General features: G+C 42.4%; 1 pseudogene across 1 annotated transcript; it reads right to left on the bottom strand.

Annotated features, from left to right (window-relative positions):
- Window positions 1-3,450: 3,450 nt before the first annotated feature.
- Window positions 3,451-11,676, bottom strand: LOC311120820 (NACHT, LRR and PYD domains-containing protein 3-like; annotated as a pseudogene). The gene is made up of 5 exons: window positions 11,670-11,676; window positions 9,391-11,186; window positions 8,952-9,125; window positions 4,709-4,882; window positions 3,451-3,624 (listed from the first exon to the last, which is right to left on the bottom strand). The product of its transcript is annotated as an NACHT, LRR and PYD domains-containing protein 3-like (transcript).
- Between the last annotated feature and the right edge of the window lie 731 nt (window positions 11,677-12,407).

The raw sequence follows: 12,407 nt of genomic DNA on the forward strand, positions 1-12,407 counted from the left end.
GTGTGTGTGTGTGTGTGTGTGTGTCCAGTGTGTGTGTGTGTCCAGTGTGTGTGTGTTTGTCCAGTGTGTGTGTGAGTCCAGTGTGTGTGTCCAGTGTGTGTGTGTGTCCAGTGTGTCTGTGTGTGTGTGTCCAGTGTGTGTGTGTGTGTGTCCAGTGTGTATGTGTGTGTGTCCAGTGTGTGTGTGTGTGTGTGTGTGTCAGTGTTACCATGGTTATTATTTACAGGGACACTGAGTCCCCATGATACCAAACCCTAAACCCTGGATAGAGGGGCTCAGTGAATGTGGAGTGGAATGTGTTCAGGTGGGTCAGTGTGTCAGAGGAGACTCTGTAGAAGGACAGAGTGCCGGCTGGCCAGTCCAGATACACTCCTACTCTGTGGGAGCTGGAGGAGGGGACGTCTATGGTAGTGGACTTATTATTGTGCCAGGCAGAGTAACTGTTGTCAGAGCAGATCAGACTCCAGGACTTGTCATTCCATCCAATCCTACAGACACCAATCATTCCTCTCCTGCAGATTCCTTTATATGTCACTCCTATACCAGCCATGTTCCCACTCCACTCTACCTCCCAGTAACAGCGCCCAGTCAGACCCTCTCTACACAGCACCTGTCTATAGACCTCAAATCTCTCTGGGTGATCAGGATACGGCTGCTTCTCTCTCCTACATGTCACCTTTCTGTTCTCCTCAGACAGAGAGAGGCGTCTGTTTACTGTGTTTAGGTCCAGTGTGAGATCACAGACATCTGATGGATGAAACCAGACACAATATTAGAAATCATCATCATTCACATTAGAATGTTAACTCACTTTTCACTAATTCATTTAATGTAGATGTTTCTAGGTATCAAAAGGAGAAGTTAAGGTAACTTGAGACTTGCAGAATGATCATATGTTATACTGTATGGTAATATAAAACACAATTATTCTAATTAATTACACACAAACACAGACACACACACACACACCGGTATGCATGCATGACAAACACACATCCTGAACACACACACACACACTGGACACACATACACACACACATACACAGACACACACACATTGTCAAAGCAACTCTTTGTAAACTTTGGTGTCCCTGATTTGTGCTTCTGTATAACTACAGCTGATATTTAATATGACCAAGTAAGTAATGATGGTGGTCTTTGACTTTGACTTCACTTGAATTAAGACTTATTCTTAGTCATATTCTTCACAGCAGTCAACACTCACATTTTCTAAGTCCAGGTTTCATTGTGTTCTCTCCACCATGTTCCACACTGTAGCGGTAAGCAGAAGAACAGACAGTCATTGAGGGATACACCTGAACTTACACACACACACACACACACACACACACACACACACACACACACACACACACACACACACACACACACACACACACACACACACACACACACACACACACACACACACACACACACACACAGTCAGCATGTAACTTTGTGTGTGTCTAGTGTGTACAGTGAGTGTGTGTGTGTGTCCATTGTGTGTGTGTGGGTCCAGTGTGTGTGTGTGTGTGTCTGTGTGTGTGTGTGTGTTTCCTTTTTGTGTGTCTAGGACCAGTGTGTGTGTGTGTGTGAGTGTGTGTGTATCCAGTTTGTGTGTGTATGTGTGTAAAGTGTGTGTGTGTCCAGTGTGTGTGTGTGTGTGTGTCCAGTGTGTGTGTGTCCAGTGTGTGTGTGTCCTGTGTGTGTGTGTGTGTGTCCATTGTGTATGAGTGTGTGTGTGTCCAGTGTGTGTGTGTGGGTCCAGTGTGTGTGTGTGTCTGTGTGTGTGTGTGTGTTTCCTTTTTGTGTGTCTAGGACCAGTGTGTGTGTGTGTGTGAGTGTGTGTGTATCCAGTTTGTGTGTGTATGTGTGTCAAGTGTGTGTGTGTCCAGTGTGTGTGTGTGTGTGTCCAGTTTGTGTGTGTATGTGTGTCAAGTGTGCGTGTGTCCAGTGTGTGTGTGTGTGTCCAGTGTGTGTGTGAGTCCAGTGTGTGTCCAGTGTATTTGTGTGTGTGTCCAGTGTGTGTGTGTAGGTGTATGTGTGTTTGTCCAGTGTGCGTGTGTGTCCAGTGTGTGTGTGTGTGTGTGTGCCCAGTTTGTGTGTGTGTCCAGTCTTTGTGTGTGTACAGTGCGTGTGTCTAGTGTTTGTGAGTGTGTCTGTGTATCCATTGTGTGTGTATGTGTCCAGTGTGTGTGTGTGGGTCCAGTGTGTGTGTGTGGGTCCAGTGTGTGTGTGTGGGTCCAGTGTGTGTGTGTGGGTCCAGTGTGTGTGTGTGTGTGTGTGTGTGGGTCCAGTGTGTGAGTGTGTGTGTCCAGTGTCTGTGTGTGTGTGTATTTGTGTGTGTGTTTCCTTTTTGTGTGTCTGGGACCAGTGTGTGTGTGTGTGTCAAGTGTGTGTGTGCGTGTCCAGTTTGTGTGTGTGTGTCCAGTGTGTATGTGTGTGTCCAGTGTGTATGTGTGTGTCCAGTGTGTGTGTGTGTGTGTGTGTGTGTGTGTGTGTGTGTGAGTCCAGTGTGTGTCCAGTGTGTTTGTGTGTGTTTCCAGTGTGTGTGTGTAGGTGTGTGTGTGTTTCCTTTTTGTGTGTCTGGGACCAGTGTGTGTGTGTGTGTATGTGTGTCAAGTGTGTGTGTGCGTGTCCAGTTTGTGTGTGTGTCCAGTGTGTATGTGTGTGTGTGTGTGTGTGAGTCCAGTGTGTGTCCAGTGTGTTTGTGTGTGTTTCCAGTGTGTGTTTGTCCAGTGTGCGTGTGTGTCCAGTGTGTGTGTGCGTGTGTGTGTGTGCCCAGTGTGTGTATGTGTGTGTCCTGTGTGTGTGTGTCCATTGTGTGTGTGTGTGTCCACTCTGTGTGTGTGTCCAGTGTGTGTGTGTGTCCAGTGTGTGTGTGTGTATGTGTCTGTCCTGTGTGTGTCCAGTGTGTGTGTTTGTGTGTGTGTGTGTGTGTGTGTGTGTGTGTGTGTGTGTGTGTGTGTGTGTGTGTGTGTGTGTGTGTGTGTGTCCAGTGTGTGTGTGTGTGTGTGAGTCCAGTGTGTGTCCAGTGTGTTTGTGTGTCCATTGTGTGTGTGTGTGTGTGTGTCCAGTTTGTGTGTTTGTCCAGTGTGGGTGTGTGTGTGTGAGTGTGTGTGTCCAGTGTGTGTGTGTGTGTGTGCACGTGTATCAGGACACACACTGGACACACACACACAAACTGGACATACAAACACACACACACACTCACGCATTGGACACACATACTGGACACACACACACACATACACACACACACACACACACACTGGACACACATACACACACACACACACACACACACACACACACACACACTGGTCACACACACACACACACAGTCTTTATATAACTTAGTCCAAGTGGTGGTCAGAATGTTTGTCTTAACTAGCCTGATAACTCCAACATGTCTGATATGAACATTGACATAAACCCTCTACATACTTGAGTTTCTCCAGTCTGCAGTGTGGATCCTCCAGTCCAGCAGAGAGCAGTCTGACTCCTGAGTCTCCTGGGTGATTGTAGCTCAGGTCCAGCTCTCTCAGGTGTGAGGGGTTTGACTTCAGAGCTGAGACCAGAGAAGCACAGCCTTCCTCTGTGACTAGACAGTCTGACAGCCTGCAAAGAGTCAAATCATATTAAAATCACACTGCTATTCTTTGGTGGTGAAAATAGTAGCAGTATATTTTTTTCACCGTTTAGAAATGAAAGCACTTCATGTATCTAGTCCCCCTATTTGAAAAAGTCATAAGTATTCTGACCATTTGACATATAGTGTATTAAAGTTGTCAAAAGTTGAGTATTTGGTCCCAAACTCGTTGGTTGCATTTGCAGTTTGTTTTGGTTGTGTTTTGGGTTATGTGTTGCCCGATAGTAACTGAATGGTGGATGATGACTGGAGTAATTTTCTTTCTAAGTGAGTAGATAACATGTTTCTAAACACTACTAAATTAATCCTGATGATGACATGATTAAGAAAAATCATGAATGAATCATGAATAATAATGAGTGAGAAAGTTACAGAGGCTACAACAAAACATGCTAACCTCTCACCATTACCAATAACAGAGGGGGTATGATCCTTGTTCCTCTGTAACTTTCTCATTCATCATCATTCACGATTCATTCATGATTATTCATAATCATGGTAGCATCCACATGAATGTAGCAGTGTTCAGAAACATCTTCTATTCTTACTGACAATACAAATGAAGTGACTCCAAAATGACAGGACATTATTCACCATTCAGTTTCTATTGGGAAAAACATCATCCAAAACACAACCAAGACAAACTGCAAATGTATTCAACAAGATTGTAGAATCACAAGCCTGATGTAATCACTGCAGGTAAGGAATATGGGACCAAATACTAAACTTATGACTACTTTAATACAATATAAGTGAATTTGTCCAAATTATTACAACTTTTTCAAATGGGAGAACTAGATACATAAAGTGCTTTCATTTCTAAACAGTGACACAGATATGTATGAAAATATCCTCAAATAAAAGGTGACATTCTGTACTGTCGCCTAATATGAAACATTCTATCTCAAATCCAAAATGCTGGAGCATAGCACCAAATTTAAAACTGTAAGCTTCACTGTCCAAACACATATGGTGTGGACTATGTGTGCCTGGTAAACACATGTGGATCTGGTGAACAGTTATCACTTGTTGACCAACTACAGGAATACTGACCTCAGAGTCTCCAGTTTACAGTGGGGATTCCCCAGTCCAGCAGAGAGCAGCTTCACTCCTGAATCCTTCAGGTCGTTGTTACTCAGGTCCAGCTCTCTCAGGTGTGAGGGGTTTGACTTCAGAGCTGAGACCAGAGAAGCACAGCCTTCCTCTGTGACTAGACAGCCTGACAGCCTGCAAGAATAAAATCCTATTAAAATCACACTGCTATATGTTTGTTCAACATTTTCAGACACATCAGAGTCCTGAAACCTGGAATATCTATTCAAATATGTACATACAGTTGAAGTCTGAAGTTTACATACACCTTAACCAAATACATTCAAATTCAGTTTTTCATCATTCCTGACATTTAATCGTTGTAAAGATTCCCTGTCTTCGGTCAGTTAGGATCACCACTTTATTTTAAGAATGTGAAATGTCAGAATAATAGTAGAGAGAATGATTTATTTCAGCTTTTATTTCTTTCATCACATTCCCAGTGGGTCAGAAGTTTACATACACTCAATTAGTATTTGGTCGCATTGCCTTTAAATTGTTTAACTTGGGTCAAACATTTCGGGTAGCCTTCCACAAGCTTCCCACAATAAGTTGGGTGAATTTTGGCCCATTCCTCCTGACAGAGCTGGTGTAACTGAGTCAGGTTTGTAAGCCTCCTTGCTCGCACACGCTTTTTCAGTTCTGCCCAGAAATGTTCTATAGGATTGAGGTCAGGGCTTTGTGATAGCCACTCCAATATCTTGACTTTGTTGTCCTTAAGCCATTTTGCCACAACTTTGGAAGTATGCTTGGGGTCATTTTCCATTTGGAAGACCCATTTGCGACCAAGCTTTAACTTCCTGACTAATGTCTTGAGATGTTGCTTCAATATATCCACATAATATTTTCCTTCCTCATGATGCCATCTATTTTGTGAAGTGCACCAGTCCCTCTTGCAGCAAAGCACCCCCACAGCATGATGCTGCCACCCCCGTGCTTCATGGTTGGGATGTTGTTCTTCGGCTTGCAAGCATCCCCCTTTTTCCTCCAAATATAACGATGTTCATTATGGCCAAACAGTTATATTTTGTTTCATCAGACCAGAGGACATTTCTCAAAAAAGTACGATATTTGTCCCAATGTGCAGTTGCAAACCGTAGTCTTGCTTTTTTATGGCGGTTTTGGAGCAGTGGCTTCTTCCTTGCTGAGCAGCCTTTCAGGTTATGTCGATATAGGACTCGTTTTACTGTGGATATAGATACATTCATACCTGTTTATATGGGCCTCCTATACCTCAGTTGGTAGAGCATGGCACTTGCAACGCCAAGGTTGTGGGTTCGATTCCCACGGGGGGCCAGAATGAAAAATGTGTGCACTCACTAACTGTAAGTCGCTCTGGATAAGAGCGTCTGCTAAAATATAAATATAGGACTTGTTTTAATGTGGAAATATATACTTTTGTACCTGTTTCCTCCAGCATATTCACAAGATCCTTTGCTGTTGTTCTGGGATTGATTAGCACTTTTCGCACCAAAGAACGTTAATCTCTAGGAGACAGAACACATCTCCTTCCTGAGCGGTATGATGGCTGTGTCATCTCATGGTGTTTATACTTGCGTACTATTGTTTGTACAGATGAACGTGGTACCTTCAGGCGTTTGGAAATTGCTCCCAAGGATGAACCAGACTTGTGGAGGTCTACAATTCTATTTCTGAGGTCTTTGCTGATTTCATTTTATTTTCCCATGATGTCAAGCAAAGAGGCACTGTGGTTGAAGGTAGGCCTTTAAATACATCCACAGGTACACCTCCAATTGACTCAAATGATGTCAATTAGCCTATCAGAAGCTTCTAAAGCCATGACATCATTTTCTGGAATTTTCCAAGCTGTTTAAAGGCACAGTCAACTTAGTGTATGTAATCTTCTGACCCACTGGAATTGTGATACAGTGAATTATAAGTGAAATAATCTGTCTGTAAACAATTGTTGGAAAAATGACTTGTGTCATGCACAAAGTAGATGTCCTAACCGACTTGCCAACACTAGAGTTTGTTAACAAGACATTTGTGGAGTGGTTGAAAAACAAGTTTTAATGACTCCAACCTAAGTGTATGTTAACTTCCGACTTCAACTGTATACTCTACCAGTCAAAAGTTTGAACACACCTACTCATTCAAATGTATTTTTTACATTTAAAACTATTTTTTACATTGTAGAAGAAAGAGACTTGCTTTGGCCAAGAAACATGAGCAATGGACATTAGACCGGTGGAAATCTGTCCTTTGGTCTGATGGGTCCAAATTTGACATTTTTGGTTCCAACCGCTGTGTCGTTGTGAGACGCAGAGTAGGGGAACGGATGATCTCTGCATGTGTGGTACCCACCGTGAAGCATGGATGAGGAGGTGTTATGTTGTGGGGGTGTTTTGCTGGTGACACTGTCTGTGAATTATTTAGAATTCAAGGCACACTTAACCAGCATGGCTACCACAGCATTCTGCAGCGATACGCCATCCCATCTGGATTGGGCTTAGTGGGACGATCATTTGTTTTTCAACAGGACAATGACTCAACACACCTCCAGGCTGTGTAAGGGCTATCTGACCAAGGAGAGTGATGGAGTGCTGCATCAGATGAACTGGCCTCCACAATCACCCGACCTCAACCCAATTGAGGTGGTTTGGGATGAGTTGGAACGCAGAGTGAAGGAAAAGCAGCCAACAAATGCTCAGCATATGTGGGAACTCTTTCAAGACCGTTGGAAAAGCATTCCAGGTGAAGTTGGTTGAGAGAATGCTAAGAGTGTGCAAAGCTGTCATCAAGGCAAAGGGTGGCTATTTGAAGAATCTAAAATATAAAACATATTTTAATTTGTTTAACACTTTATTGGTTACTACATGATTCCATATGTGTTATTTCAAAGTTTTGATGTCTTCACTGTTATTCTACAATGTAAAAAATAGTAAAAAGAAAAGAAAAACCCTTGAATGAGTATGTGTGTCCAAACGTTTGACTGGTACTGCATATAAATGAACGAATGTATAATTATTAACAGTAGATAACATGTTTCTAAACACTACTAAATTAATCATTGCATGTGTGTGTGTCTCCAGTGTGTGAGTGTATGTGTGTGTGTCCAGTGTGTGTTTATGTGTGTGTGTCCAGTGTGTGTGTGTGTTGTCCTATGACTGTGTGTCCAGTGTGTGTGTTTGTGTGTGTGTGTCTAGTGTGTGTGTGTCCAGTGTGTGTGTGTGTGTATAGTGTGGGTGTCCTGTGTGTGTGTGTGTGTGTCCAGTGTGTGTGTGTTCATTGAGTGATACAGGAATACTGACCTAAAAGTCTCCAGTTTACAGTGGGGATTCCCCAGTCCAGCAGAGAGCAGCTTCACTCCTGAATCCTTCAGGTCGTTGTTACTCAGATCCAGCTCTCTCAGGTGTGAGGGGTTTGACTTCAGAGCTGAGACCAGAGAAGCACAGCCTTCCTCTGTGACTAGACAGCGTGACAGCCTGCAAAGAGTCAAATCATATTAAAACCACACTGCTATTCTTTGGTGGTGAAAATAGTGGCAGTATATTATTTAAACATTTTCAGATATATCAATGTCCTGAAACCTGCCATATCTATTCATAAATGGATTTATCATTATTAGAAATGACAAATTATCAAAGTATTGCTTGTAGAGAGACACATATAATCATTTTAAAACCACACTGCTATTCTTTGGTGGTGAAAAATGTGGCAGTATATTATTTAAACATTTTCAGATATATCAATGTCCTGAAACCTGCCATATCTATTCATAAATGGATTTATCATTATTAGAAATGACAAATTATCAAAGTATTGCTTGTAGAGAGACACATATAATCATTTTAAAACCACACTGCTATTCTTTGGTGTTGAGTAATTTACTTTCTAAGTGGGTAGATAACATGTTTCTAAACACTACTAAATTAATCCTGATGATGCCATGATTAAGAAAAATCATGAATGAATCATGAATAATAATGAATGAGAAAGTTACAGAGGCTACAACAAAACATGCTAACCTCTCGCCATTAAAATCAAATAAAAGGTGACATTCTGTACTGTTGCCTAATATGAAACATTATATCTCAAATCCAAATTGCTGGAGCATAGCACCAAATGTAAAAATGTAAACTTCACTGTCCAAACACATATGGTGTGGACTATGTGTGCCTGGTAAACACATGTGGATCTGGTGAACAGTTATCACTTGTTGACCAACTACAGGAATACTGACCTCAGAGTCTCCAGTTTACAGTGGGGATTCCCCAGTCCAGCAGAGAGCAGCTTCACTCCTGAATCCTTCAGGTCATTGTTACTCAGATCCAGCTCTCTCAGGTGTGAGGGGTTTGACCTCAGAGCTGAGACCAGAGAAGCACAGCCTTCCTCTGTGACTCCACAGCCTGACAGCCTGACAGAGAGATCATCATGATTTCACAAACACACTGTTAATTTAACACCAGTAGTGTAGAAGGACAATGGCAGATGCATTTGGTTTATTCTCTTAAACAACATATAGATTCATCTTCCATCTCCTAGAATTGTATGGTCATATTGTTATACTAATGTGAACATCAATGCATTGATTCAATATGTTTTTCAATAATACATATATTTCTCTAAACTGAATTTTTCTTCCTGATGATTAGAACTTAAATGTCATTTTATGTACTCACAGAGCAGCTCTGGAGGCTTTGACCACTGGCAGCAGCCTCAGAAGACCTTCCTCTGATCTGGAGTATTTCTTCAGGTCAAACACATCCAGCTCCTTTTCTGAAGTCAGCAACACAAAGACCAGAGCTGACCACTGTGCAGGTGACAGTTCGGCTTCTGAGAGACTTCCTGAGCTCAGGTAGCTTTGGATCTCCTCCACTAGAGAATGGTCGTTAAGTTCATTCAGACAGTGGAACAGATTGATGCACCTCTCTGGAGAGGGATTCTCCCTGATCTTCTCCTTGATGTACTTGACTGTTTCTTCATGGCTCTGTGAGCTGCTTCTTGTCTTTGTCAGTAGACCTCGTAAGTATTTCTGATTGGACTCCAGTGAGAGGCCCAGAAGGAAGCGGAGGAAAAGGTCCAGGTTTCCCGTCTCACTTTGTAAGGCTTTATCCACAGCACTCTTGTAGAAGGTAACTTTACGCTTGTGTCTGATCCTCACAGAAAAGTTACTGGACGTTGATTGAGGTTCATCCATTAGATTCTCATTGTTGTTGATGAATGAGAGGAACACATATACAGCAGCCAGAAACTCCTGAATGCTCAGATGCACGAAGCAGTACACCTTGTCCTGGTACAGCACACATTCCTCTTTAAAGAGCTGTGTGCACAATCCTGATTACACTGAGGCTTCATTGACATCAATGCCAGCCTCTTTCAGGTCCTCTTCATAGAAAATCAGATTGCCATTCACAAGCTGTTGAAAAGCCAGTTTTCCCAGTGACAGAATGCTCTCTTTATTCCAGTGTGGACCTGTCTCTTCTTTCCCAAGATACTTTTCATTCTTATGTTTGGTATGAAACACCACAAGGTGTGAGTACATCTCAGTCAGAGTCTTGGGCATCTCTTCTCCCTGGTCTGTACTCATTCTGTGTTCAAGGACGATTGCAGAAATCCAACAGAAGACTGGAATGTGGCACATGATGTGGAGGCTCCTTGATGTCTTTATGTGTGAGATGATTCTGCTGGCCAGGTCCTCATCACTGAATCTCTTCCTGAAGTACTCCTCCTTCTGTGGGTCATTGAACCCTCGTACCTCTGTCACCTGGTCAACACACACTGAAGGGATCTTATTGGCTGCTGCAGGTCGGGTAGTTATCCAGATGAGAGCAGAGGGAAGCAGATTTCCCTTGATGAGATTTGTCAGCAGAACATCCACTGAGGTTGACTCTGTGATGTCACAACAGATCTTGTTCTTCTGGAAGTCTAGGGGCAGTCGGCACTCATCCAGACCATCAAAGATGAACAGAACTTTGTACTTGTCATAGTTGGAGATTGTTGATTCTTTGGTTTCCGTTGAGAAGTGATTGAGAAGTTCAATCAAAGTGTGTTTTTCCTTTTTCATCAAATTCAGCTCCCGAAAAGGGAATGAAAATACAAATTGGACATCCTGATTTGCTTTTTCCTTCAGCCCAGTCCAGAATGAACTTCTGCACAGAGACTGTTTTTCCAATGCCAGCGACTCCCTTTGTCAGCACAGTTCTGATAAGTTTGTCTTGTCCAGTTAAGGGTTTGAAGATGTCGTTACATTTGATTGCAGTCTCTGGTCTTGCTTGTTTCCTGGTTGTTGTCTCAATCTGTCTCAGCTCATGTTCATTATTGACCTCTCCTGTTCCACCCTCTGTGATGTAGAGCTCTGTGTAGATCTTATTGAGAAGTGTTGGGTTTCCTTGTTTAGCGATCCCCTCAAATACACATTGAAACTTCTTCTTTAGATTAGATTTGAGTTCACGTTGGCAAATCACAGCAAGCTCATCTGAATGAAGAAATAACACAGAGGATATTAATATTACGTCTGTTTTAATGCCTACAGTGTTCTAGGACTGTTATAACATTTTAAATTATACAAATTTATTCGCTTAACTGACTGTATAAATGTGTAAATGTTTTCATAATGCATTACAGACTGGTATGACTGATTATAGTATTATTATTCATATTTCTGATGGTATCATTAATGTTGTCTGAAATTGTATTTCCCTTCAATGAATTCTCTCTCTCTCTCTCTCTCTCTCTCTCTCTCTCTCTCTCTCTTCTCTCTCTCTCTCTCTCTCTCTCTTCTCTCTCACTCTCTCTCTCTCTCTCTCCTCCTCTCTCTCTCTCTCTCATCCTCTCTCTCTCTCTCTCTCTCATCTCTCTCTCTCTCTCTCTCTCTCTCTCTCTCTCTCTCTCTCTCTCTCTCTCTCTCTCTCTCTCTCTCTCTCTCTCTCTCTCTCTCTCATCTCTCTAAATGAATCACAACACATCCTTGCTGCTACTTGATGAGGTAACTAGGTGTTATGTTAAGGCTGCTACAATATCATTGAGTTACACAGCTACTTTAGCTGTACTTTAGCTACAGCTTTTAAATGTTCTAAACAGCATTCAACATGAGGCAGACTGCTCTTACTTTTCTCCAGTGTGTCAGCAAGCTCCTTCTGGTTCATTTTCCTCAGGACGTGCAGTGTGATCTTCAGAGCCCCCTCTCTGGCACTGCTCTCCTGCTTCTCATCTTCAGCATCCACCACTTCCTTATCCTGCTTCTGACTCTCAAAGCCTTCTGGAGTTCTGGACTAAGAATCCTCTTGAACATCTTCAGCTCGTTCTTCACAAATGTTATAATATTCTCTTCAAGCAACTGAAATAAATCAAGTTAATAAGTTATGCAAGAGACTAAATGCTTTCTCATTAACACATGAATGAATGATTGACAGATCAACTTTACTTTACTTGAGGTAAACAAAAACAAATGTACATAACAGGACCACATACACTGAATATGGAGGCCAGGTCTGTTTGATGACTCTGGGAAGACTGACCACTGAGAATCTCTGACTCTGATCTCTCCTGTTGGTTTCTGTGGACAAAACATCAGATTACATCTCCTCATCCAGGGAGTACACACACACACACACACACACACACACACACACACACACACACACACACACACACACACACAGGGAGGGAATGTTGTGTTAGTTTAATATTGTTTCAG

The sequence above is a fragment of the Coregonus lavaretus genome, assembly GCF_964263955.1.
Source record: "Coregonus lavaretus genome assembly, contig: HAP1_SCAFFOLD_2542, whole genome shotgun sequence".
NCBI lineage: Eukaryota > Metazoa > Chordata > Actinopteri > Salmoniformes > Salmonidae > Coregonus > Coregonus lavaretus.